Source organism: Pinus tabuliformis, chromosome 3_2 (genome assembly GCF_031772625.1).
Source record: "Pinus tabuliformis cultivar Carrire ecotype Pingquan chromosome 3_2, CPIR1, whole genome shotgun sequence".
Classification (NCBI taxonomy): Eukaryota; Viridiplantae; Streptophyta; class Pinopsida; order Pinales; family Pinaceae; genus Pinus; species Pinus tabuliformis.
In genome coordinates this window covers 1034012176-1034039644 of record NC_142302.1, presented here as the reverse complement: position 1 = coordinate 1034039644, position 27469 = coordinate 1034012176, and positions in this window count along the sequence as shown.

The window sequence follows — 27469 nt, the reverse complement described above, 5'->3', positions numbered from 1 at the left end:
AATCAGTTATTGGGAAAAATTGCACAAACCTGGAGCACAACTTGTCTTTCCCTCATGAATTGCAAAGAGTATCCTAGTAGTGTCCCTTCACTCAGAAATTGAGCAAAGCAAGTGAACCAACCTTGCTTCAGAAATATCATAGAGCAAGCTAGGCTAACTTCATTGCCCTCTAGAAATGCCCAGAACTGGCCCAACTACACTACTCTTCATAAATGCGCAGAGCAGCCTAGGCCAGCTGCACTTTTCTCTGAAATTACATAGAACTGGCCAGCTACACTACTCTCTGGAAATGTGCAGAGAGAAGCCCAACATCATTGCTCTAGAAAATTGCGCAGAGTTGGCTATTCATATAAGGCCTCTTAGTCTAGAAACAACGCAAAAGTTTTCCCTCAGTTGTTGTCCATTGCATGTGCCAAAAGGTTGCGTGATTCCCTCCTAAATTGCACAATCCTTCTTTGCATGCCGCACAGGTTTTCCCAAAAAGGAAAAAAGAAAAAAGTGAAAAAGAATCCCTAGATTTTAGGGATCTATTTTAACAGCATGAGTTACATACAAAACTATTTTTAGAAATTCCCCGCCAAGTGTCGTTTTTTCCTATATTTGTGGCATGCGCGTCACAAACCCTAATTTCACCAAATCTATTTAAACAACACCTCAGAGCTCATTCTTCACATTCGATCTTAGATATCTGGGATTCTTGAGGCATCTAGGAACCTTCAGCACAGTCGGTGCAACTTTTCTTTTCACGCCTTTTGCTGATTTTCTATCACTTTTTAGTTTTCAGCTTGTATGAGTGTTTTTTCCTTGTTTTTATTGAACGAATGCTAATGTTTCAATGTATTTTAGTTTTTAGAAGTGTTGTTTCAAGTTTTTCATTACCTTTCCTTAGTGTCGCATGCATAACATTGTTTCTGCACTCACAATTTTCATTTCGGCGACTCGCTTCATGAGCTTCTTGGTTTTGTTGTTTGACTGATTTATTCTTCACTCCTTTGTGTTTTCAGGTTTCCATTGGGAAGATCCAGGATGGCTTGGTCTGAATCTTGTCTTTCCCAACATGCTCTGCGCATTCCTGGCAGTTAAGGCTCCACCATGCCTCCAGGAATTTCACAGAGGTTTCCCACACTATCTCTCAATTATGCTCTATGAAATCCTGGGAGGAAGTGCCCAGTCCTTCCCACTGGAATTGTGCAATGCACAACTCTAGCCAGCAACCCAACCTAACTGTTTTGCACGTTGCGCAGTTTCAGTCAGCAGTCAAACTCATTGGACTTCGCATTTCACAAATCCAACCAGCAGTCAGCCTCACTGGCAAGTGGGACAGTGCAATGCGCAGATCTAGCTGACAATCTCCCCACTTCTAAAAGTTAGTGTTGTGCAATCTTGCGCAGCAATCACCAGTTTGTTTCCTGAATGTTTCTCAAAGTTGTTTGATGTTTTTATTTGACATTTTCTCGCCATGAGTGTCTTCGTTATCTCTAGGAACCATATGTTTTTGAGCAACTTCTCAGTAGTACAGGTATCATGGCCTCCAAGAGATTTGGATCAAAAGATAGTTAAAAGTAGTATTGGGGACATGATTGAACAAGGGTCTATGTGTTTTCCCATGTACATATACACACAATTGTTTATCGAGAAAGACATCAAGATCACATTGAAAGACATCAACACCATTTTCTCAAGTAGCTTTGAGGAGAATCTGGAGGATCAACAGGTCTATATGAACATCCAAAAGTCGGGATTAGATAAGGTTGCATGCAGGTTTCCCGTGTTGCCTTGCGCAGATGTGATCCATTGGATTGTCTCACACACTGATCCTAAGACAATGAGACTGAGAAGTGTCAGTGGAGCAAGGCTCACTTCCTTTAGGATGGAGGATTATTAGAAGATATATCATTTTCCATTTTCAGTGAGCAGGATGGATGCACTGTTATACACTCCCAATAGCAGCACGAACACAAGAGATATCTTGAAGCGTTAAGTAAAGGAGCCAGCAAAGTTCAGGATGATGCCTAACTAGATATACAGGACGAAGACACTCAGGAAGGCATACCAATTCTTGGTCATATTCGTATGTCGCTTATATGGCCAAGGGAGTACAGAGACCTTCCCGTAGAGTTGGGCTGCTATGTTGGATCCACTGGAAAGTGAAGGAAAACTGTTAAACTAGTCCAACATGTAGGCTCTCCAGTTGAAAGTGCATCTATGCAATGCTCAGAGTCTGCCCAAGGATCAACAAGCAAGATTCTTCATGTTTTCCTACTTGCTTGATGCAATCTGTGCTTGTCAATAGTTTCCTGGCATGGGTTTGGCATGGACACCATCAGAGAGTGTTGTGAATGTATATTGCAGGTTTCTCTGAGATTGCAACTACCAAGGATTCATGGCTAGAATATCTAACAATTTCATCGCCCCTCTATACATGATGATCTTTGAACAAGATCCGCCCTGCATGTCCCAGGCAACAATGAAGGCATTTTTTAACATTACAGATTGGTACACCTCACTCGAAGGCACCTTCATCAGGATTTACACCGTGGAGAAAGCCTTGCATGTGTTTCTGAGGTTTTCCATGCATAATTTGGTCATGCAGGAGGTTGTGTACCACATCTCAACAAGGTTATCAACTGGACAACAGAGTAAGAAGAAGGCACCATGGCCTATGCTTCTTGTGTGAATTAGGTTGTACACGATTAGGAGTTTGAAGCAAGCAGATGCCGAGGTGGTAGACTTCAAGAAGTTTAAGTTCAACACCAATAGTTTCAACCCTTACGACCCACATGGTTTATGCAGGGAACACTAGGCTCAATGAACCATTGGCATTGTAGTAGAGTGGCTAGCAGTGCTCCAGGCAACAACACCATAGGGAGCAACAACAACAGCAGCAATAAACCCATGCAGGACAAAGGCAAGAGGAAGATTGCTGAAAGCACAGAGATGGTTGATGCTTCCTTGGTCGGTGCTACAAAGGACTATGCCAAAGCCATGAGCTCGAGTGTTAAGTTCTTGATAGAAGAAAACGAGTGCATGGTTAATGAGTTGCAAGTAGCCAGGCAGAGAGAGGAACAATCAATAGGATCTGCCAGAGCAGAGATGAAGATGGCCATACTTGCTTAAGTATCGATTCTTGAGATAGTCATGTTGAGACTGTATCACAGGTTTGTCACCATGCACAAGGTAGTTGTCCATCTACATGGTCATCAGCAGCGCTGCACCAAGATAACATGAACGCTCACAGGTATACATGTCATAGTTGATCATATACAAACATGGACAATGAGGTACAAGGGAGCCCCACTTCACTTGCAAAAGATAATGAAGATGTAGGTAGAGTTGGATAAAGCATGCATATGGAATCTGATCCAGAACTATGAGGAACTCTCGCTACTCATCACCAGTGTTGAGGCTTCATATACATGGTTGTACAAGAGTTTGGATGTTGTGGTGATAAAGTACGACACCCTATCGATTGGTACGTTCACCAAGGCTAAAGATAAGAACCAAGTCATATTGGAGCTCAAAGCATACTTTGATCAGTTGATTCTCACGACCACCAGTGCATATAACATGCAAATGTACATCGCTAGTCCAGCCTTGCTCAGGACTAAGCTACGCATGTTACAGGATGAGTTGGAACAAGGTTCCAAATCAGTATACTTGGTAGCAATGGAGGCAAGAGTTTGTTTCTAGAAGAACATCACCAAAGAGTATGAGGACACTATTGTGCACTACCAAGAATGGCATCAATTCTTCGTCGAGGATCACAGAGAGGAGGTTGATGAGTTGGTCATTCCAAAGCCATCTGAGTCTTAGTGTTTTCTTGTCTAGCTAACTCAAGCCAATTTTGTCCCACATGGATATATGCGGAAAATGTATCATTTTTGTAAACATGATGTAAAGTGAAATTCCAAGTGTCATTAATGAAATACAGATAGTCATATGTAATGTAAAGAGTTATGTAATGAAGTTGAAGAGCCATGAGGGTAGTCCAAGAGTCACAAAGGGGAATGTCAAGGGTCACCCCACCCTTTGTTATAAATAGAACCTCATAACTCATAGAACGAGATTTTAGAAACCAAGATTTTGCTAGGCATTGCTTAGAGAGGGCTTGCAGAGTATTGCGATGAGCCTTGGCTTCTCCACTATGTAGAGAAAGTATGTCTCTTTGGAGGAGCAGACTGTGTTGACCGTAATGTTCCACCATTGGGGCTAGTGGTTGTCATTGTTGTATGTATGGATCAAACTTTCACTTTATATAATATAATAGAGCCAACATGTTTCATGCATATCTTGTTATTGTAGTTCGACTATTCTGGTTACTTTAGCAATGTATGTAGTTTTACTTTCTCATTTATGTATGAAATATTCTGTATGTGATTGTATAAATCTTATTGAAGCGTGTTGTTGGTTTAACTCATCAATTTGCATTGTCGAATATTCTTCTTTCCATTTTGTGATGTCATCCAACTCTTGTGTTCCTTTCAAGTTGCATACTATTGCAGGCGTCTAAGGGACACACTTCTTTTCTCCTTGCATGTGATAGAACCTCCCCATGCATCTCTCTTGACTCGCTGCAAGGTCACACACTTGCTTCCGACAAGGATATCTTTCTTACCTCTACGCGCTATCATAGTCAAGGAATAACTTTACTACCCATTGTTAGGAATCCTACTCCAAATGGTCTGAGGTATAGTTGGGACTTCTTACCAGGGAAATCCCCTGACATGTTGGTGGGTTCAGCACCGTCAACGCCTTCAAAGTTCATTATTCCTACTTCTTCTTCCTCTTCGTAGTTTGTAATATTTTGTTTCTTGGAGTCTGCTCCAAATGCAATGAGTATATATTCGTTTGAATATTCCTGAGAGGAGTTTTCATTGTCTGATTCTGGTGTTGATCTATCCTCTTTGGAGTAGAGTCCCTTTTTCAGAGAGAGATTCTTCTTCTCATGTTTTTGAGATTTTCCTCTAGATTTCTAATCATATTCATTTTTGTCCTTTCTTTGTAAGGGAACTTGGACAAAAAATGTCCAACTTCTCCACAGTCAAAGAATTTAAAGAGATTCTTGTCAGGATGCCATTCCATACCCAATTTCATGTAGGCATGCTTGATATTTTAATTTGTTGCATTGTGTCCCCCCTTTAACACAGTTTAGTAGCTGACCCCCATTATATTTTGGATCAAACTCGAACTCTACATCTCGTCACAACATAAACCTTGCCTGTAGCGAAAAATCACAATTTGTTCTTTGTAAAGAATTTTTCAATGAACAAATCAAAATGCAAGCCTAAATCAGTCGCAAGGATTATGTTCCTCGCAAAGGGTGAAGATAATGGGAACGAAAGGAAACGAACCAAAAAAGGGAAGAAAAAGAATACTAAAAATTACGAGGTGTTGAATATGGTGTATTAAAAAGGGGAAATTCCACAAAATAACCCCTCCTCGTAAGAGAATGATCAAAAGTTGGTATGAGATCTAGATCCAAATAAAATTAATGAAAATAGGCCATTTTTAGAAGAATATATGATGTCAACACAATGGATCATGGAGTCTTCTACGAAGGAGGAAGAATTCTTCTTTGCTAAAAACACCATGATTGGGTTGTATTTTCTAAGTTTGGAAAACAAAAAATCAGAGGCCGAGAAGCAAAAAGATCTAGAGAGGCCCCAATAAAAGTAGGTCATAAGACAAATAGAGAGGTGAGATTGGAGAAAATAGAGAAATATAAACAAATGGGCACTCAATGGATTCTATATCCAAAACTCAAAGGCTAGAGGAACATGAGAAAAGGATGAGACTCTACCCCTTAGCAAGGGGCAAACCATACATGCAATAATTAATGAAGGTTATCCCCTAGAGTTGTATGGTATTATCATTGGAAAAAATATTGAAGAATATGACTTCATTAATAAATAAAGAATAACCCTTAGTTCTTCTACTCTAGGAAACAAAAATGGGGGATCAAGATATCCTTCAAAAACAACATAAGATTTGGAATGACAGTGAGATTCTTTCTATTTGTTATCACTGACAAAACTTCAATGCCAAATGTCTTAAATTTGTTTGATGGTAAAAAACATAAATCATTTTTAGCAGTTTCGCAGCGCAACATCTTTTAGGTGATTTCGCAGCGCGCTGCGAAACCCCTGTAGCAGCCTGTTTCAGCTGAAGAAACTATGTTTTCTGCTTTTAATAGTCAATTTCTAAAAGCTTTCTTGAGCAGATGAGAACTTAATTTTGCAAACTGAAAGAGGCTTTTCTTCCTAACATGCTGCACTACAAAAACCTCTTTCAGTTTCTTCAAATTAGTTCTGAGGTGGGAGGAATTTATGGTTAAACTTGCGCTACGAAACTGCAGAAAGTCAAGATTTGTCTATTGGTTTTAGTAGTGTTTTTCAAAATCCGTTTCTGGTCACATAAAAGGCTATCTTGGAATTCTGAAGGCGGTTTCTCTTCATAACATCTCCATCTACAATAACCTATCTCACTTTATTCGTATGTGTTTTCAGTTGGGAGATAAGAAGCTTTCATTGAGACCCTAATTTCAGAAAACGGATTTTTCCCTGTTTGCCACGTGTTTTTCAAGGACAGTTTCTGGACAGCTGGAGAACGATTTTCAAAAACCAGGAGAGGTTTTTGTTTTGGACAACATGGGCTACAAAAACCTCCTTCAGTTTCGTAAAATGTGTCATGGATGAAGAGATAAAGGCTCTGCAAGTTTCAAGGATCTAACCCTAAAAACAGGGAAACATGTTCCCTAATTTCTAGGGTTTCTCATCAGCAGTTGGGTGACCACGTGGGAGGCTTCATCAAATTCGACCTCATGGAGTGTTAGGTGTCAAAGAATGCTTTAAATGTTTAGATAAGTTTGTTGTAATCATAATAAGGAGTTACACTCCTAGTTGTATTAGGTCTCTAGGACTCCTAGTTAGTTGTCCTTTGCATTTAATAGTTAGTTTTGAGTGTCATTAGGTGTCAAATTAGGAGGAATTCGAATTCCCCTCATGCTGGAGGAAGGAATCTACATGAACTCTATATATGGGAGAAGAACTGATGTACAAAGGGTTGGAAAATGTTAGAGAAAAAGACTACTTTTGTAAATGCTATGCAGGGATTGATATATACAGAAGCAGTTGGACTTTTCTGAAGCTGAGATTCTTAGTGTACTTCAGTGAGCTTCATCTTTTATCTTTGATATGCTTTACTTCCATAGTCTTAATGCTTATTACTCAGAATTCATGGAGGAACATGCTCTGACTTCCTTTAAGTGTTAAACTATGGTGAATTGAGTTTTTGAGTCCTATCTTTGGATGTTTTTCTTCAATGTTTTAATACTTATTACTCAGAATTCATGGTTACTCATGCTCTGACTTCCTTTAGGTATTAAACTCTGATATATCACTTAAAATTCTTTCCTTTTAAATACCTTGATGTATCATTACTCAGAATTCATGCCCACATGCTCTGACTCCTATGAACTTCAAGTTATTGAGACTTTCTTGAATGTGTCACTCTTTCATTGAAGTATATACAAGCCTCAGTTTTATAAGAAGAGCTATTTGTTATCCTTATCTCTGTCACTGACTCCATAGCCCAATGGTAGCAAGTCTCCATCTTCCAATCTACCAACATATAAAATCACAAACCATAGAGTTAGCCATCTATCCATATCTTTAATCAATATCATTAACCCTTTGAGAGAGCCCTCTCAGGCTAAGGAGGCTAAGCCTTAGTCAAAAGTCTGGTTTGAAATAGTTACACTAAGATAGTCTGATCAGCAGCCTATCAGGGTCCTATTTTGGTGATAACATTTTGGTGCGTCTGCCGGGAGCCTGAAGTCAATTCATTCCCGAAATTTAGAGGCTGAACTTCTGAAGGTAGCAGGAGCTCAGACATGTTTTTGAGGGTGCAAAACTACCTTGGCGACTCCACACATCAAATAAGAAATTAGAAGGTGACTCCACTGCTAGAAGATCAGTAGCTTGATGAAGTTACAAGATGAGTTCCACTGCAAGAATGAATGCCAGGTATGCTCCTATGAATCGGTCTCATATCCCTGGTTTTCCAAATCCTATGCCAAAGGTTGATTGGTTAGAGGATCTTCCGATATTCAAAGATGAAAAGAAGGACAATGCTGCTCTTCATTTGGTTAGGTTTCATATGCATGTACGCAGTCTTAAGGTTCACTTTCCTGAGGATTGTCTCATGAGGATGTTTATGGCCACTTTAGAAGGAAAAGCATGGTCTTGGTATAAAAGTTTGGAAAATGGTTCATTATCTTCTCTTGCTGATTTCCATAATGTGTTCTATGACATGTATAAAGAGTGTCATCCTTCCTTATTGTTGCTCAAAGATTGTTGTAGACATTCTTTAAATCTCATTCAGTACTTGGAGGATTGTTATGATGATGATGAGTTTATGGATGAAGAAATTTTAGAGGCTCTTCATAACAATGCATTTCAGCACCAAGAAGAAAGTACAACATCTCATGAAATGCAGCATGAAGATCAGCAGGGGTTTACTTATGAAAACCATGTTCAATCCTCTGATATTGATGTAGAGATGCAGCAGACTTGTCAGTCTTCGGATCATTATCAAAATGAACATGATTACAAACACCAAGAAGAAATGTTGGAAGAAATTTTTTATGACCCTCAGGCAGAGGAAAAGATTGTTCATTTTTGTAATTTCTTGCAGCAGCTTACACCAAAGAATGATGATAATAATGAGGAAAATTCCATTGTTTGTTGGAATGATTCAGAAAAGCAGTTGGATAGCTTGTCAAATAGAAAATTGGATAGCACATCAAAGGGGTTTTGTGTGGCTAAGGATCAGTTGTCTAAACAGATAGAATGTTATGATGATTATCAAACTAACCATGTGTTTTTTGACCCTATAGCTGACTACATGGAAAAGATTTACTGTTCAAGCTTCCAATTATATGTTCATCTTGAAGAACAGTTGCACGTCATGCTTCCTTGGTTATTTCAGTATCTGGTTTATTTATGCTTCAAGCACAGTAAGGAGATCCAAGTTTCAGATCAGATTGATGATTGGCTTCATTGGAAGTTTCATGTTCCTTGAGCTACAATTGGACAATGCAGCTGATAGGGTAGGTAGGTAGGAAAGTGCAAATAAGCTCAAGGTTGACTGAGCATTTTTTCAGTAGTGGTAGATTTCTTTTTCCCACAGTCATCATCAAGCTTAAGCCCGAGGTGAAGGCTCAAGAAGCTGAAAGAAGATGTTTGTCAAATAAATTTTACAAGGCATTGGAACTGTAGGTTCTTAGTGTACCACAAGGGCACACTATCCCAAGTGGAGCCACTGTTATCACTGACAAAATTTCAATGCCAAATGTCTTACATTTGTTTGATGGTAAAAAACGTAAATCATTTTTAGCAGTTTCGCAGCGCAACATCTTTTAGGTGATTTCGCAGCGCGCTGCGAAACCCCTGTAGCAGCCTGTTTCAGCTGAAGAAACTCTGTTTTCTGCTTTTACTAGTCAATTTCTAAAAGCTTTCCTGAGCAGCTGAGAACTTAATTTTGCAAACTGAAAGAGTATTTTCTTCCTAACATGCTGCACTACAAAAACCTCTTTCAGTTTCTACAAATTCGTTCTGAGGTGCGAGGAATTTATGGTTAAACTTGCGCTACGAAACTGCAGAAAGTCAAGATTTGTCTACTGGTTTTAGTAGTTTTTTTCAAAATCAGTTTCTGGTCACATAAAAGGCTATCTTGGAATTCTGAAGGAGTTTTCTCTTCATAACATGTCCAGCTACAATAACCTATCTCACTTTATTCGTATGTGTTTTCAGTTGGGAGATAAGAAGCTTTCATTGAGACCCTAATTTCAGAAAACGGATTTTTCCCTGTTTGCCACGTGTTTTTCAAGGATAGTTTATGGACAGCTGGAGAAAGATTTTCAAAAACCAGGAGAGGTTTTTGTTCTGGACAACATGGGCTACAAAAACCTCCTTCAGTTTCGTAAAATGTGTCATGGATGAAGAGATAAAGGCTCTGCAATTTTCAAGGATCTAACCCTAAAAACAGGGAAACATGTTCCCTAATTTCTAGGGTTTCTCATCAGCAGTTGGGTGACCACGTGGGAGGCTTCATAAAATTCGACCTCATGGAGTGTTAGGTGTCAAAGAATGCTTTAAATTTTTAGATAAGTTTGTTGTAATCATAATAAGGAGTTACACTCCTAGTTGTATTAGGTCTCTAGGACTCCTAGTTAATTGTCCTTTGCATTTAATAGTTAGTTTTGAGTGTCATTAGGTGTCAAATTAGGAGGAATTCGAATTCCCCTCATGCTGGAGGAAGGAATCTACATGAACTCTATATATGGGAGAAGAACTGATGTACAAAGGGTTGGAAAATGTTAGAGAAAAAGACTACTTTTGTAAATGCTATGCAGGGATTGATATATACAGAAGCAGTTGGACTTTTCTGAAGCTGAGATTCTTAGTGTACTTCAGTGAGCTTCATCTTTTATCTTTGATATGCTTTACTTCCATAGTCTTAATGCTTATTACTCAGAATTCATGGAGGAACATGCTCTGACTTCCTTTAAGTGTTAAACTATGGTGAATTGAGTTTTTGAGTCCTATCTTTGGATGTTTTTCTTCAATGTTTTAATACTTATTACTCAGAATTCATGGTTACTCATGCTCAGACTTCCTTTAGGTATTAAACTCTGATATATCACTTAAAATTCTTTCCTTTTAAATACCTTGATGTATCATTACTCAGAATTCATGCCCACATGCTCTGACTCCTATGAACTTCAAGTTATTGAGACTTTCTTGAATGTGTCACTCTTTCATTGAAGTATATACAAGCCTCAGTTTTATAAGAAGAGCTATTTGTTATCCTTATCTCTATCACTGACTCCATAGCCCAATGGTAGCAAGTCTCCATCTTCCAATCTACCAACATATAAAATCACAAACCATAGAGTTAGCCATCTATCCATATCTTTAATCAATATCATTAACCCTTTGAGAGAGCCCTCTCAGGCTAAGGAGGCTAAGCCTTAGTCAAAAGTCTGGTTTGAAATAGTTACACTAAGATAGTCTGATCAGCAGCCTATCAGGGTCCTATTTTGGTGATAACATTTTCAAACCAGACTTTTGACTAAGGCTTAGCCTCCTTAGCCAAAGAGGGCTCTCTCAAAGGGTTAATGATATTGATTAAAGATATGGATAGATGGCTAACTCTATGGTTTGTGATTTTATATGTTGGTAGATTGGAAGATGGAGACTTGCTACCATTGGGCTATGGAGTCAGTGACAGAGATAAGGATAACAAATAGCTCTTCTTATAAAACTGAGGCTTGTATATACTTCAATGAAAGAGTGACACATTCAAGAAAGTCTCAATAACTTGAAGTTCATAGGAGTCAGAGCATGTGGGCATGAATTCTGAGTAATGATACATCAAGGTATTTAAAAGGAAAGAATTTTAAGTGATATATCAAAGTTTAATACCTAAAGGAAGTCAGAGCATGAGTAACCATGAATTCTGAGTAATAAGTATTAAAACATTGAAGAAAAACATCCAAAGATAGGACTCAAAAACTCAATTCACCATAGTTTAACACTTAAAGGAAGTCAGAGCATGTTCCTCCATGAATTCTGAGTAATCAGCATTAAGACTATGGAAGTAAAGCATATCAAAGATAAAATATGAATCTCACTGAAGTACACTAAGAATCTCAGCTTCAGAAAAGTCCAACTGCTTTTGTATATATCAATCCCTGCATAGCATTTACAAAAGTAGTCTTTTTCTCTAACATTTTCCAACCCTTTGTACATCAGTTCTTCTCCCATATATAGAGTTCATGTAGATTCCTTCCTCCAGCATGAGGGGAATTCGAATTCCTCCTAATTTGACACCTAATGACACTCAAAACTAACTATTAAATGCAAAGGACAGCTAACTAGGAGTCCTAGAGACCTAATACAACTAGGAGTGTAACTCCTTATTATGATTACAACAAAATTATCTAAACATTTAAAGCATTCTTTGACACCTAACACTCCATGAGGTCGAATTTGATGAAGCCTCCCACGTGGTCACCCAACTGCTGATGAGAAACCCTAGAAATTAGGGAACATGTTTCCCTGTTTTTAGGGTTAGATCCTTGAACATTGCAGAGCCTTTATCTCTTCATCCATGACACATTTTACGAAACTGAAGGAGGTTTTTGTAGCCCATGTTGTCCAAAACAAAAACCTCTCCTGGTTTTTGAAAATCTTTCTCCAGCTGTCCAGAAACTGTCCTTGAAAAACATGTGGCAAACAGGGAAAAATCCGTTTTCTGAAATTAGGGTCTCAATGAAAGCTTCTTATCTCCCAACTGAAAACACATACGAATAAAGTGAGATAGGTTATTGTAGCTAGACATGTTATGAAGCGAAACCTCCTTCATAATTCCAAGATAGCCTTTTATGTGACCAGAAACTGATTTTGAAAAACACTACTAAAACCAGTAGACAAATCTTGACTTTCTGCAGTTTCATAGCGCACGTTTAACCATAAATTCCTCCCACCTCAGAACGAATTTGAAGAAACGGAAAGAGGTTTTTGTAGTGCAGCATGTGAGGAAGAAAAGCCTCTTTCAGTTTGCAAAATTAAGTTCTCATCTGCTCAGGAAAGCTTTTAGAAATTGACTAGTAAAAGCAGAAAACAGAGTTTCTTTAGCTGAAACAGGCTGCTACAGGGGTTTCGCAGCGCGCTGCGAAATCACCTAAAAGATGTTGCGCTGCGAAACTGCTAAAAATGATTTATGTTTTTTACCATCAAACAAATGTAAGACATTTGGCATTGAAATTTTGTCAGTGATAACACTATTAATTAAAGAGTACGCTTTGGGTGGTGTGTCCACCCTATGGGATAAATAATTCCTCGGGTTGCTTGATCATCGGTTATCCACCCACTAGTTTGCTACCATATTTATTCATTTCAATATCAAATAACATTCATGGGAAAAGATAAGGGGATCTTAAGTTAGAGATTAGTTTCAAGAAATTTGGAAGATCTCATCCAAAAATTAAAATTTTTGGATATAAAACATTCCTCCAACAAATTTACTTAGAGCAAAAAAATTATGGACTGTGTTATATTGATACTCATTTATATAGATTATTAATAGCACACTCACTCTTGTCTCAAAATATATTGCTCTATTTTTGAATCCTTCCTTGAAATATTTCAAATCACATACCATTTTTTCTTGATATCAGTGAAAATATTGATTTTAAGCCCCTTCCCTTATGTTATTATCCAATATGGGGATGAAAAATGGGTTTCAACGATCTGGTAAAGAAAATCCGAAGTGAATGGATAATGTGAAACCGATTGATGACTCGAGAACAAAAGATCAAGTGATTAAAAAAGCAGGATCAAGAAAAATAGATAGAGAGACGATCAGAGATACTGGCACATGAAAAGAGAGTGTAAATTATACAATCTAATATAGAGGATGGCCCTATGAAAAATGACCTGCCTAAGGAATAAAGGGAAGAATTTCCAAATTATCATAAAGCAGTAAAAGAGGTAGAGGAAATTCGGTGTTTAAAGTCCCAAAGTATTTACTTAAAGTAAGGAGATATAAATACAAAATATTTTCATTAACAAGCAAAGAACCTAGTCTAGAAAAATAACATCAAAGAGATAACAAAAATAGATACTAAAATAATAGTCTTTGCTCAAATCAAGGAGGAGGTGGTCCATCACTTTAGTGATTTGTACAACACCAAATCCCTAGGCAACTCTGGAGCAGGATTATCAATGTTGGAATGGATTCTGGAATCTGTATCTTATGAGAATAACCTTGCTTTGATAAAGAGCTCATAGACGAGGAAATATATCAAGAAGTATTCTCCTTTCAACTCAGATAAAGCTTCAAGACCAAAGAGTTTTTTTACCCACTACAAACATTAGTTTTTGGAGATAATAAGACTTGATTTTTTCAGAATGGTGGCTTACACTTTTAAGAATAATTGCATAGGGGCTGAAATTAACTCTTCCTTTGTTGATTCCCAAATAATCAAGCCCTGCTTTTTTTTCAATATTCAGATCCATTTTTTCTTTGTAATGTTTCATAAAAAGTGATTTCTAAGATTTTTTCCAGAAGACTTAAGCCCTTTCTTCCAAAAATAATATCAAAAATTCAAGGAGCTTTTGTGCATGAGAGGAAAATGATAAATCATTCTTGTTCAAAAGGCTATCAATTCTAGTTAAAATCAGGGATACGAAGGCATGATTGTCAAACTTGACATGGAAAATGACTTTAATAGAGTGAGTCATGAATTCCTATTTATGGTGATGACAAAATTTGTCTTGATGCTAAATTGGTTCATTTGGTTTCTCTTTGCATAAAATTGTACTAATTTTCCCCCTTGTTAGTGGGAGAGTGGTTGGGCGTTTTCGTGCCTTGCAAGGCCTTCACCAAAGGTTCCCCTAATCTCCATCCTTGCATATCATTATGGAAGATTCCCTTAGTCACATATTGGAATTTGAAAGAAGATGTGAGCACCTCCCAGGAATCAAGTCTGTCATAGCTGTAGGTTTTAACCTCGTACATAAATTACCTGCATACGAATTCTAAAACCCAGAATATAAACAATGCGAGAGCATAACACATAAACTCATATACACAGAGATTTTCCCCTGCATCCCAAAATCGGGACTACCAGCTTGATTTTTCATTATGTTCCTTTCAATGTTACAATACATATTTATACATGCCGAAGCATCCAATACCATGGACCGAAAAACCATCGCGTCCAAAAACATGTGCAAAAATAATGCACAAAAGCATAGGTGGGTCCACTCAACCTAACATAGGGTCCAAAACCAAAATTTTCTAGGGCGCTGCCCCGAACCCCATAAAGTGGGGTTACGTGTACGCCTCAGGCCGCTAGTGACCCCCCCCGCCCCCCGCTATACAACGGAAGGGGGCTCCACCGCCCCCCTCTAATCCCCCGGTTAACTACGTGGGCTAGTTGTGGAAAGAATATAACACAACCCAACATTCTCCCACTTGTTTTTTTCTTTCCACAGGGGGCCACAAGAGAGCTTAGTCATTTTTCCAGCCTTGATATGCCCATTGTCTCTCTACACCAAGAGAACTTCTCAGAGCTCATATATTTTGTCAATGCATCTGTAGTATTCTTCAAAGTGTCCACCTTTACCAACAACACCTTTTTGTCTTCTATCATATCCCTCACCAAATGATACTGAACATCAATTTGCTTTGTCTTTGAATGATATGCAGAGTTCTTTGCCAAGAAAATTGCACTTTGGCTGTCACAGTCTATCCTTTTAGCTTTCTGTACTAACCCCATACTTGAACACAATCTCTACAACCAAACTGCTTCCTTACTTGCATGAGTGGCTGCCATGTATTCTGCCTCTATAGTTGATAGTGCCACTATAGATTGTTTCTTATTCATCCAACTGACTGCACCTCCAAATAGGTTAAACACATACCCACTTGTAGATCTTCTCTGATCCAGATCTCCTGCCCAGTCTGCATTAACAAAGCCACGAATATCCAACATTCTGACCAATCCTGGTCTTCCTTGGTAGCACAAACCATAATCACTAGTGCCACGCAAATACCTGAAAACCCACTTTACTACTATCCAGTGCTCCTTCCCTGGTTTTGACATAAACCTGCTCAATACTCCCACTGCATGTGCAATGTCTGGTCTAGTACAGACCATTGCATACATCAGGCTACCGACTGCACTTGCATATGGAACTCGGGACATGTCCTCCTCCTCTTCTTGTGTCTTGGGACACTGTTCAGCAAATAACCTCACACCTATAGGAATAGGAACCTTCACCGGTTTACTATCCCACATATTAAACCTCTGCAATATTGTTTCGACATACTTCCTTTGGTTTAACCAGAGCCTCCTCTTTGTCCGATCTCTTTTAATTTCCATGCCCAAAATATAGTTTGCAGCACCAAGATCTTTCATGTCGAATTTGGAGGACAATTGTGTCTTCAAATCCTGGATAATTTCTTTGTCATTTCCAACCAACAACATATCATCCACATACAAGACCGAATAAATAACACGGTCACCATTTAATTTAAAATATACACAGTGATCTGCTTTGCTTCTGGTGAAGCCAAGTCTCCGTATAAATGTATCAAATTTATGATACCACATCCTTGGTGACTCTTTTAACCCATACATAGACTTCTTTAACTTCCATACCAGTTCCTTCTTACCTTCACCGCAAAGCGTTCAAGTTGCTTCATGTAGATTTCCTCTTCCAGATCCCTGTGAAGAAATGTTGTCTTCACATCCATCTGTTTTACCTCAAAATCAAAAGCAGCAGCAATAGATAAAAGTAATCTAATAGAAGTTACCTTGGCAACACAAGAAAAAATATCACCAAAATCAATTCCCGGCACTTGGGAATAACCTTTTGTTACCAACCGAGCTTTGTATTTCTCCACCTTTCCTTTTGCATTTGTCTTCTTCTTGAACGCCCATTTGTTGCCGATGGGTTTCCTTCCAGCCGGCAACTCCACCAGATCCCAAGCCTCATTTTTGTATAAAGATGCCATTTCATCAACCATGGTCTCTTTCCAGAATTTTCCATCCTCTGAATCTACTGCTTCCTTCACAGTTCTGGGATCATCATCAGTAACAGACAAAGAAAAAATTGAATAGAAAGCAGATGAACTATACCCTTCTGGCTGCCTTCTTTCCCAAACTGATCTTCTCATAGCCAGAGTTTGTGGCTCTTCATCTTTTGATTCCTCCTCTGCTGTAGAGTCTAGTTCTTCCTCCTTTAGCTCAAACTCTATCTTCTCACGTTCCTTTGGTTGGACTTCATGTTTAATAACATCTTTCACCTCTCTGAACAACACATCTCGGTTGTACACAAACTTCCTTGTTACTGGGTTCCAAAGCTTATAACCCTTTAAACCATCCTTATACCCAATAGAGATGCATTTTTCAGATTTGCTATATGACTTGGTTCATTTCTCCTTTGGAACATGTACATATGCATCACATCCAAATACCCTCAGATGTGAAAGAGAGGGTTTATTACTAGTCCATACCTCTTGTGGAGTCTTATCCTCCAACACTGATGAAGGTGACTTGTTGACTAGGTAACATGCAGTATCCACCACCTCTGCCCAAAATTCCTGTCCTAACCCAGCACCACTGGGCATGCTTCTTACCCTTTCCATCAACGTCTTATTCATTCTTTTTGCAACTCCATTTTGCCGAGGTGTATATGGAGTAGTCTTCTGCCATGCTATACCACACTTCTTATAGAATTCTTCAAATTCCTTACTACAAAACTCTCCACCGTTATCTGTCCTTAGCACCTTTATCTTCTCCTCTGTCTAGTTTTCCACCAGAGCCTTAAATTCTTTAAACATGTCAAAGACTTCAGATTTATTCTTAAGGAAATATATCCATGTATTCCTTGAGAAGTCATCTATAAATGATACATAGTACATAGACTTACCTAGTGATGGAACCTTCACAGGTCCAAACACATCACTGTGCACAAGTTCTAATATCTGTTTCGCCCTCTTACTACCAGAGGGGAAACTCACATTCTACTCCCCATATACACAATTTTCACAAAAATCAAAATCCATAGAGCTATTTCTCATACCTTCTACCATATCTTTACCATAAAGTATCCAAAGGACCTTTTCTCCAATATGACCAAGCCTTTGATGCCACAGCATGGTCTTCTCTCCAGAGACCACTAGATGTTTTGCTCCACTTTCAGGAACCACAGAACTATTGCACCCATCAATAACAGTGCTACCTTGCAGCTTGTACAGAGTTCCAATATGAACTCCCTGCATCAATACCAATGCTCCCCAACCATCTTGCAAGTATCCTTCTCAAACACTGTTTTTACACCTGCATCATCCAGCTTGCTAACAGAAATCAGATTTCTGGCTAATTCAGGAATATGTAGAACACCTGGAAGCGTTCTAACCCTTCCACCTTGCAACTTCACTTTTCTGTGACCAACGATTCTAGCCTTCTTGTCATTCCCCAAGAAGACATCAACATCATATTTCTCACGCTCACAGAACCACTCTCTATGGGGAGTGAAGTGAAAGGATGCACTTGAGTCAATCAATCATGCCCCATGATCTACATGTGTACTTGAAGAAGCCAAGTACACTTCCCCACCTTCATCTGAGGTGGTTTTCACCTCTACAGAAGGAGCCTCATCAGATCCCTTTCCTTTGTCAAGAGCTTTAGATTTACAGTCCCTTTTGTAGTGCCCTTCCTTTCCACATTTCCACCACACCACCTTTACAGGTTTTCCTGGAGATTTAGATCTCCCTTTAGATTTAGATCTCCCACTCGATGACTTGTTTTTGTTTCTGTTCTGGGGCCGTCCTCATACAGACAAGGCATCACCATTCTGGCTCTCCATATTTTTCTGTCTCATCTCCTTCGTCAGCAAGGATGAGACTATTTCATCAAAATGCAAGGCAATTGCATTGCTACGTATTGCAATAACCAGACTATCCTACGAATCTGGTAGAGAACACAACAAACTAATGCACTTATCTTCATCTGAAATTTTAATATCAACAGATGCTAACTGACTTACCATAGTATTAAATGCATTCAGATGCTCTGTCACTTAGTCTCCATCTTTCATCCTCAGGTTATACAACTTTTTCCGCAGGAACAGTTTATTCACCAGAGACTTAGATTGGTAGAAAGTCCCTAACTTGTCCCACAAAGCCCTCGTCGTAGCTTCCCCTGATACATTCAGCAATATTGAATCTTAGACACATAATCGTATTGTGCTCTTTGCCTTTCGATCCAACTTCTTCCATTCTTCATCGGACACTCCCGTTGGTTTAGTACCCAGATCTACCATGATCCACTAGTCTTTATCCACCAACAGATCCTCCATCTTGAGTTTCCACAACTCAAAACTCTGACCATTAAATTTCTCAAACTCCATCTTTCTACTGCTCGCCATCTTCTTTCACCACCAAAATCGATCTCGCAGATCTCCCACTGAACAGGGTCTATCACAGGCCCGAGCGAAACCCCTCAGCAACAAAGTAGTCCCCTTGAAGCCAAAACATCTCTAAAACCAAATATAGGCTTTAACCCCATATAGAAATTACATGCATACGAATTCTAAAACACAGAAAATAAACAATGCGAGAGCAGAACACATAAACACATATACACAGAGATTTTCCCCTGGATCCCAAAACTGGGACTACCTTCGTAATTTTTCATTATGTTCCTTTCAATGTTACAATACATATTTATACATGCCGAAGCATCCAATACCATGGATCGAAAAACCATCGCATCCAATACGATGGACCAAAAAACCACTGCGTCCAAAAACATGTGCGAAAATCATGCACAAAAACATAGGTGGGTCCGCCCAACCTAACATAGGGTCCAAAACCAAAATTTTCTGGGGCGTTGCCCTGGACCCCATAAAGTGGGGTTACGGGTACCCCTCAAACCCCTTGTGACCCCCCCCACACCCCCCTGCCTCTCCCCCGCTACACAACGAAAGGGGGCTCCGCCCCCCACACACCCCCCTCTAACCCCCCGGTTAACTACGTGGGCTAGTCATGGAAAGAATATAACACAACCCAAAAATAGCTAGCAAGAGCATCAATCACTCTGAATTTAATTATGATAGACTTTTGATGGTTGGAGCTTCCTCAATAACAACAAGACGATTTAAAAGGGTTCTAGATAATTTTCTTGAAGCTTCAGGAGGTCAAACAAATTATAGGAAATATCATATTTATACATGGAATATTTCATTTAGAAAGAAAAGACTAATTGGAAGAATAATGGGCTTTCAGTTGGAGGAAACATTAGAAGAATTAAGTATTTAGGAATTCTTATTTGCCTAAAGTCACATTGATCCCAATCTTGGGAAGGTGTTATTTCAAAATTCAAAGGAAAATTGGCTGCTTGGGGGGATAGATGGCTCAATATTGCAAGTCTTGTTGTTATGATCAAAGCAGTCCTCTTTGCTTTACCACTTTATCGATTCTCAATGGTTCTTTCTACACAAAGTATTCTCTTTGTTTTTGCAAAAGAAATTCGTAGGTTTCTATGGGAAGGAGGCAAAATAAGTATAAGTAAATTCCATCCGATTAAATGGGGATATTGTGAAGCATCCTAAAAATAATGAAGGGCTTGACAATAAGGACCCTTTGCTAATAAATAAAGCAATAGGGGCAAAACTGGTTTGTAGATTCATCACCTAAGAATAAGATTGGTGGAAGTTATTTGTCAAGGAAAAATACCTTCGAGAAAGAATAAGAAGTCTAGATTCAATTTAAGCCTCAAGAGGGTGCTCCCCAATCTGGAAAAAAAGTGTATTAGCAGTCCCTATGATTTGTTCAAGTCTATATTGGAAGCCAATAAATGGGGAAACATAAATCCATGGATTGATAAAATAATGTATCAACAACCCACATGAATGTTTCTAGGATTTTCTTCCACCAAGAGAATTCTTATGTGCTCAAAGAAAATTCACAATAGCTGATATTTCCAGTTGGGATGAGGAAGTTAATTGGGCTGGATGGAAATTTAGAAATATTCCACATAATCTTCGGCACTTGGCCTTCAGGCTTCATGATCAACTGGTGGAATGCATGCCATAGAAATTAGAGGAAATGGATCAGGCAGGATGGAATTCCTTAGTTAGTTCAATGAAAGAGGGATACGTCGCTATGCTCTTCCAGTCTCGAGTTCCCTAAAAGTTTAACACTTGGAAAAAAAATATGGAAATCTAATGCCAATACAAAGGTAAACTTGTTTTTCTATATTCTTTCAATAGAAAATTTTTGATAGCTAATAACTCAAGAAAGAGAGGCATTTGTGGCCCCTATGGGTGTCCTCTTTGCTTGCATCAAGCAGAAAAGAACTCCTGTACCTTTCCAAATTGTGATTATACTAGAGTGCTTTGGATGGAAACAATTTCCCCACTCTTCAGTAGAGTAGAATGACACTCCAATTTTCAAGAATTCTTCTCTTCCTAGACCAAAACTTATTCTAGAATCTTTTTGAAGAAACATAGCTTCAAAAATTATTGGGAAGCTCTCTCAGAATTTATATGTTGGAAAGTATGGTTAACAAGGAATAATTCAATCCTTAATAACATGGATATTGATCCCCATAGCACATTGATGAAATAAATCACATTGTGTGTTGAGTTTGGAGCTCAAAATATAAGCTAGAACTCTTCTCAACAAACCTTAGATCAAATGGAATGGGATTGGCTTAGAAAGTTTATAGTTTTGGACAAATTTTCCCAAAACATAGGATGTAGCTAGCGTGAAATAGATAAAAGCTAGAAGTTAAGATTGACAGAGGTAGAATTAAGAGAATGGAAGAGCTTGCAACAAGGATGGGTTCTCTATTTTTATGGGGCATCCAAACGGAACTCAAGGGTTGCAAGGGGGGATAGGTACTCTATGACCCCAAGGACGACTAAGTGTTTAGGTACTCATGGGTTCTTAGTCATAGAAAAATAATCAATCAAGAATATATGGTCTTTACCAGGGACTGTTGTTATCTAAAGAGAAATAGGTGGACACACTTATGGTTATGGGAGATTCTCTCCAAATCCTGCATCATTTGGTCATAAGGATTCCTCCAAAAAGAGAAATATATGGAAAACATCATGAAAAGAATGGGAAAATTGCAAAAATATCCCATCCAAAGCATATTTCCATGTGCTAAGAGACTTCAACAACAGTTCCATGTCATAAAAGACTTCAACAAAGAAGCAAACAAGTTCATACTTAGACATGCATGGCTTAATATTTGAGACAAGCATATGACTAATGGTAGGATCAACCAGGGAACCATAAAAAAAAAACTATAACTGATTTAATGAGCCATCCGCAGTATGTTAGTGATGGGTGTAAATTGAAGATAAGTGAATTAAAGGCCAATGGCTAAATCGGGCAAGTTATAATCTACTAATGGTGGATGAAGTCTATTAAAATTTTTGTTAGTTAAATTGGTTGATACGAGAAAATATAAAAAAGGAAAATTGGGGGGCGTAAGTGACTTCATGGCAACATTGAGGAAACACATGCATGCAATCAAGGTGTCATTAAAGCTTTCAGAATCAATTAGTAAGATAAAGTGTTGTAAAATTTGTGTTCTGATGAGACAATTTTGTGAAATATTCACATACAAAACCCCTCTCTTTTTGTTGCTCAATTATATTTTTCTAAAAAAAAATCATATATTTTTATTAAAAAAAACACTTAAATTTTTTTAATAAATTAACTTCATAATATCAAATATATTTGTGACAAACCATATACAATACAAATACTATTTATTTATTAGAAACAAAAATACATACCAAAACTTTAAAAAATATCAAACCCTAAAATTTGAGAACATTTTATGGAGTAATCAAGAAAACAATACAATCGAAATTTAATCGCAGATTTATTAGGAATATTCCCACTGCCTTCAATGTTTTTGCTGTAAGAATGGGGATTGAATTTCTAAGAACTAAACAAAATTTCAATAATATCCAGATTTCCTTGTAATAATATCCGGATTTCAATAATATCTAGATTTCCGAATTAAAAAAAGCATTACATACTGAAACTTTGAAAAAGATATAAAACCCAAAAATTTGAGAACATTTTATCCAGTAACAAAGAAAATAGTACAATCAAAATCAACTGCCAGTTTTTACTGTAGTCACTGGTTTTTCTGTAAGAGTGGGGATTGAATTTATACTCGGTTCATCTTTTTTGTTTTTAAATCTAACCAAATTTCGGTGAAGTTTTGAAATAAATTTTGTTCCGAAATATTTTCTAGTTCAACGTTTCCGCTTTTCTCGGGTCAAGTCGTGAGGTCCCTCCTCCTCTTCCTTCCTTTTTCCAAATCCCTAAAATTTATGGATTTTTTTTAATGTATGAATGTCACAAAATTCCAATTAACTTTTGGAAAGATTTTCGGCCACTTTCTTTAAGCGGTTGCTCCCAGTCAACACACTGCCATTCTCACTTTTCCTAAATTTTATCATTCATATTTTTATACAAAATTTCAATTAATTTCCAATTAAATAACATAACTATTACATTATATAAAATGATATAAACTGGGAAAAAAATTACAATGATAAATGTATTCAAAACTTCATTACTTTTTTTATTAATATATATTTATTTTGACATAAAAAATTGTTATATATCTCATATTTAATAAAAATAATGTTCGGATATTTCGACACATAGGAAATAGTTAAGTATAACTTGGTCTAGTGTAGAGTTAGGTAAAGTGTGTTTCTTTACTATGTACTTTTGTAACTTACAATTCGACGGTCACGATATGTAGTGATCCGACGGTTCATTCTCTCCTTGGTATTACTGACACTTAATCTGTGGCTTAACACCCGATTGGTCCATGATCTCTATTTAAAGAGCATGGAGGGTCATTTATAGGGTAACCGTTCATGAGAGAAGCTTATGTAAATTTTCATTCTTTTATTAATAAATTGCCTGAAGTGGCCGCGTTAGCTCAGGCCATGGACTGTTTCCCTCTTTGAGGGTTTTAACCACGTCAACAACACTGGTGTATTGATCTATGATCTTTTTATGAGCGGTGTCCTTTGGTGTTCTGTCTAAGGAACTTACCCTATAAATTCCTACATGGTATCAGAGCTATTTGAGGGTTGCATCCGTTGGTGATCCAAATCTGAAGCTGGTAGAACTTCATCCGACTTATATTTCCTAGATCTATTGTTTCTAACTTATTTCAGGCCGAGAGGACTACTCTATTGTGTTAGGGGCATCTGTTCCAATGAGGAACCCTTTTCGTTTCACGCAAAAAGGTTTCTGGTAGCCCTAGCTACGTCATTTTTAAGATCTGGAGGTATACAGTGTTTATTTGCAGTTTCTAGTTATTTTCTCTCTGTTTATTTCGGTTTATTTAACTTTTTTTTTTTATTATCGGATCTATACCTTTCATTTTTGTGTATGCTCTTTGCCCTGCGTCTCTGTGCGATATGGGCAAAGCTAACTTCAAGCCATAACGTTTGTTTTTTTTTTTGTATGTCCGTGTTGGGTTTTGTGTTTTTTTTTTGTAGGGAGAAAAAGAGCTTTCTCAAGTAAGTACGTAGCCCAAAGCTTTAGTGACTAAAAAAAAATCCCCTTCCTTTTTTCCAAAAATTACTAACCTTTTAATCTAGCTCACTTGGTCCAAAGCTACTTTATGGGAATAGAGGTCTTGAGTTCAAGTCTTTCTTGGTCCAAAGCTATTTTATTATATTAAGTTTGGAAAGGGGGCAAATTTTTTTTTAATATAACATTATCATTCATTTCAGCACATTCCTGCACTTCGTCAGCATCTTCAACAACTTTTCTTCAAAAATCCATAACTTCTTCATCCGGAAATCGTTTTTAGAGCTGTTTTTTTTAATCAGCCTATTATTTCAAGATCTTTCCATTGGAACACTTATTTTTAGCATATATAGCTTCAGTTTCAATTAAAAATGGAAATTCCATGCCAAGTTATTCTTGACAACACCAACTACTTCCAATGGTGGTCCTACATTGTGGATTTACTAAGAAATAAAGGTCTTTACCGAATAACCTCAGGCCAAGAAACCAAACCGAAAGATGAAGATAAGGCAGCCAAATGGGAAAATAGGCAAGATCAAGCATGTGGGTTGATAGGGATGTCTATTTCTCCAGACCTTAGATTCCATATCACAGAACTTGATACTCCTGATGAAGCAATGAAACAGATCACTAAAGTTTTTGGAATTAAAAATGAACTTAGAGCCCATCAACTCGAAAATGAGTTTCTTACATTGGACCCCATTAATTTTTCTTCCATTGAAGATTTTCCGTCCAAGTTCAAGACCCTTAGACTTCTCTTGGAAGGTGTTAAGGTTAAGAAAGAAGATGGTAACCTTATCTATTCCATTCTTACTAAGTTGGGACCAGCCTACTCTGTGTTTGTTTCCACCTTCCATTCTACAAGAGAAGCCTTCATTTCTCAAGGACAAGCCTACAAGTCCCCTTCCTTTGATTCCTTTTGTGATTCTTTAATAAGAGAACAAGAAAAACTCTTACACCTTGGTCTTCTTAACCTTGGAAACTATTCTGAGAAAGCCTTAGCCGCCCAACAGCAACCAAATTCAAAGAATCCTAAGAAGTTGTATCCTAAAAAGAATGGTCCTAAACCAAACAAGGGTCCTAAGTAGTTTCAGCCTCAAAATGAAAAATCATTTCAACAAAATGATAAGGCAAATAAAAACAAAGGGAAGAATACTGATAGATATTGCCACTTTTGTAATCGATATGGCCACTTAGAATCCAAATGCTTTAATAACATGGAAGCCTTGGAAGTAGCAATGAAGAAACATAACATCCATTTGGAGCACTCTTCAACTTCAACTCCATCTTCAAGAATAGCACTTTCTGCATGTGGGTGTCAAACATCTCGGTCTGGATATGCACTAAATGTATCTTCTTCTTCTAATTCTCATGAGTGGATCATTGATTCTAGAGCTTCTTATCACATGGCCAAAAGCAAAGCCATGTTTTCTTATTTAAATTATTTTAACACCCAAAATATATATGTTGGTGATGATAGATCTCTTAGTGTTGTAGGAACTGGAACTGTTCATATAGACAATGGTCAATTTAATGATGTATTATGTGTTCCAACTTTATTCTGCAACCTTCTATCTGTATATCAGATAACTCATTCAAGTGAAGGTAAAATCGTTGAATTTTCACCTCACGATGTTGTAATTAAGGACCTAAGAGATCCTAGACAAATTTTAGCTACTGGCATTGCTGATGATTCTACAAGGTTGTATAAGTTTAACAACTTTGGGTCATCCAATCTTCCCTTGGTATTTGTTGCTCATAATGATGAAGTGATCAAACTTTGGCATGAGCGATTTGGTCACTTAAACTATCGCTCCCTTCAGAATTTATGTAAAGAAAATATGGTAACAGGTCTTCCAATGGTATCTTGCAGAGATGGTGTTTGTTCCAGATGTGTACTCGAAAAACATCATCAAGATAGTTTTGAAAAACATGCCTCTTGGCACGCCTTAGCCCCTTTATAGCTTGTACATAGTGATTTATGTGGTCCACTTAAAATTGTTTCATCATCAGGTTACAAGTATTTCTTAACTTTCATTGATGATTTCTCCAGGCACACTTGGGTATACTTCTTAAAACTCAAGAGTGAAGTATTCAATATGTTTTTGGCCTTTAAGGCCTTTGTTGAAAAACAATCTAGACATCAAATTATTAAGCTAAGATCTGAAAATGGTGAAGAATATGTTAACAACAAATTCATCAACTTTTGCACTGAGAATGGAATTCAAATGCAACATACTGTTCCATATACTCCACAACAAAATGTTGTAGCTGAAAGGAAGAATCGCACCTTAAAGGAAATGGCTAATTGTATGATTCAATCTAAATGAATTAGTCTTAATTTTTGGGCAGAAGCAATTAACTGTGCAAATTACATAATAAATCGCATTCCTACTAAGGTTTTAAAGAATATCACTCCAAAAGAAGCATGGAGCTCAATTAAACTAGATGTAAGTCACTTTCGTGTTTTTGGAAGTGAAGCATGGGCCCATATTTCAGATGAGAAACATAAAGCTTTAGAACCTACGAGTGAAAAATATATTTCTTTTGGATATTTTGAAGATGTCAAAGGATATAGACTTATTCCACTTAAGTCCAAAAATGTTATCATTAGAAGAGATGTAAAGTTTGCTGAAAATATATCGGCCTACGAGCCTAGTTTGGAAAATGTGCCACCTCACTCTATCTCTTCTACTTTTGAAAATTTTTCTTCTTCAGATGATGAAAGCAAGGATGAAAATCCTCCCCCACCTTCTCAAGATCCTTCTTCAGCTCCTCAGCTTCCAAAATGGGTCTGTGCTACTCAGGATGCAACAGGCGCTCTTGCTGGTGATCCTACAAATCAGCGATGTACACGTTCTCAGTTCGATAGAGCCTCTTCTTTACTGGCTCAAGCTTCAACGAATTATGATCCTGACACATTTGCAGAAGCTTCAAGCCATCCATATTGGGACGCAACTATGAATGAAGAATATCATTCATTATTGGCAAATGATACATGGGATCTTGTTCCTCTACCAAAGGGATGAAAGCTTGTTAAATGCAAATGGGTTTACAGAACCAAGTACGGACCAGATGGGAAAGTTGATAAACATAAAGCTCGTCTTGTTGCTAAGGGTTTTTCACAACTTGAAGGCATTTACTATATTGAAACCTTCTCCCCTGTTGCCAAAATGAACTCTATCTGCATTGTTCTTTCCCTTGCTGCCTCTTTCAAATGGGAAGTCCATCAGATGGATGTTAAATCTGCCTTCTTGCATGGGGAATTGCATGAATAGATCTATATGAAACAACCTACTGG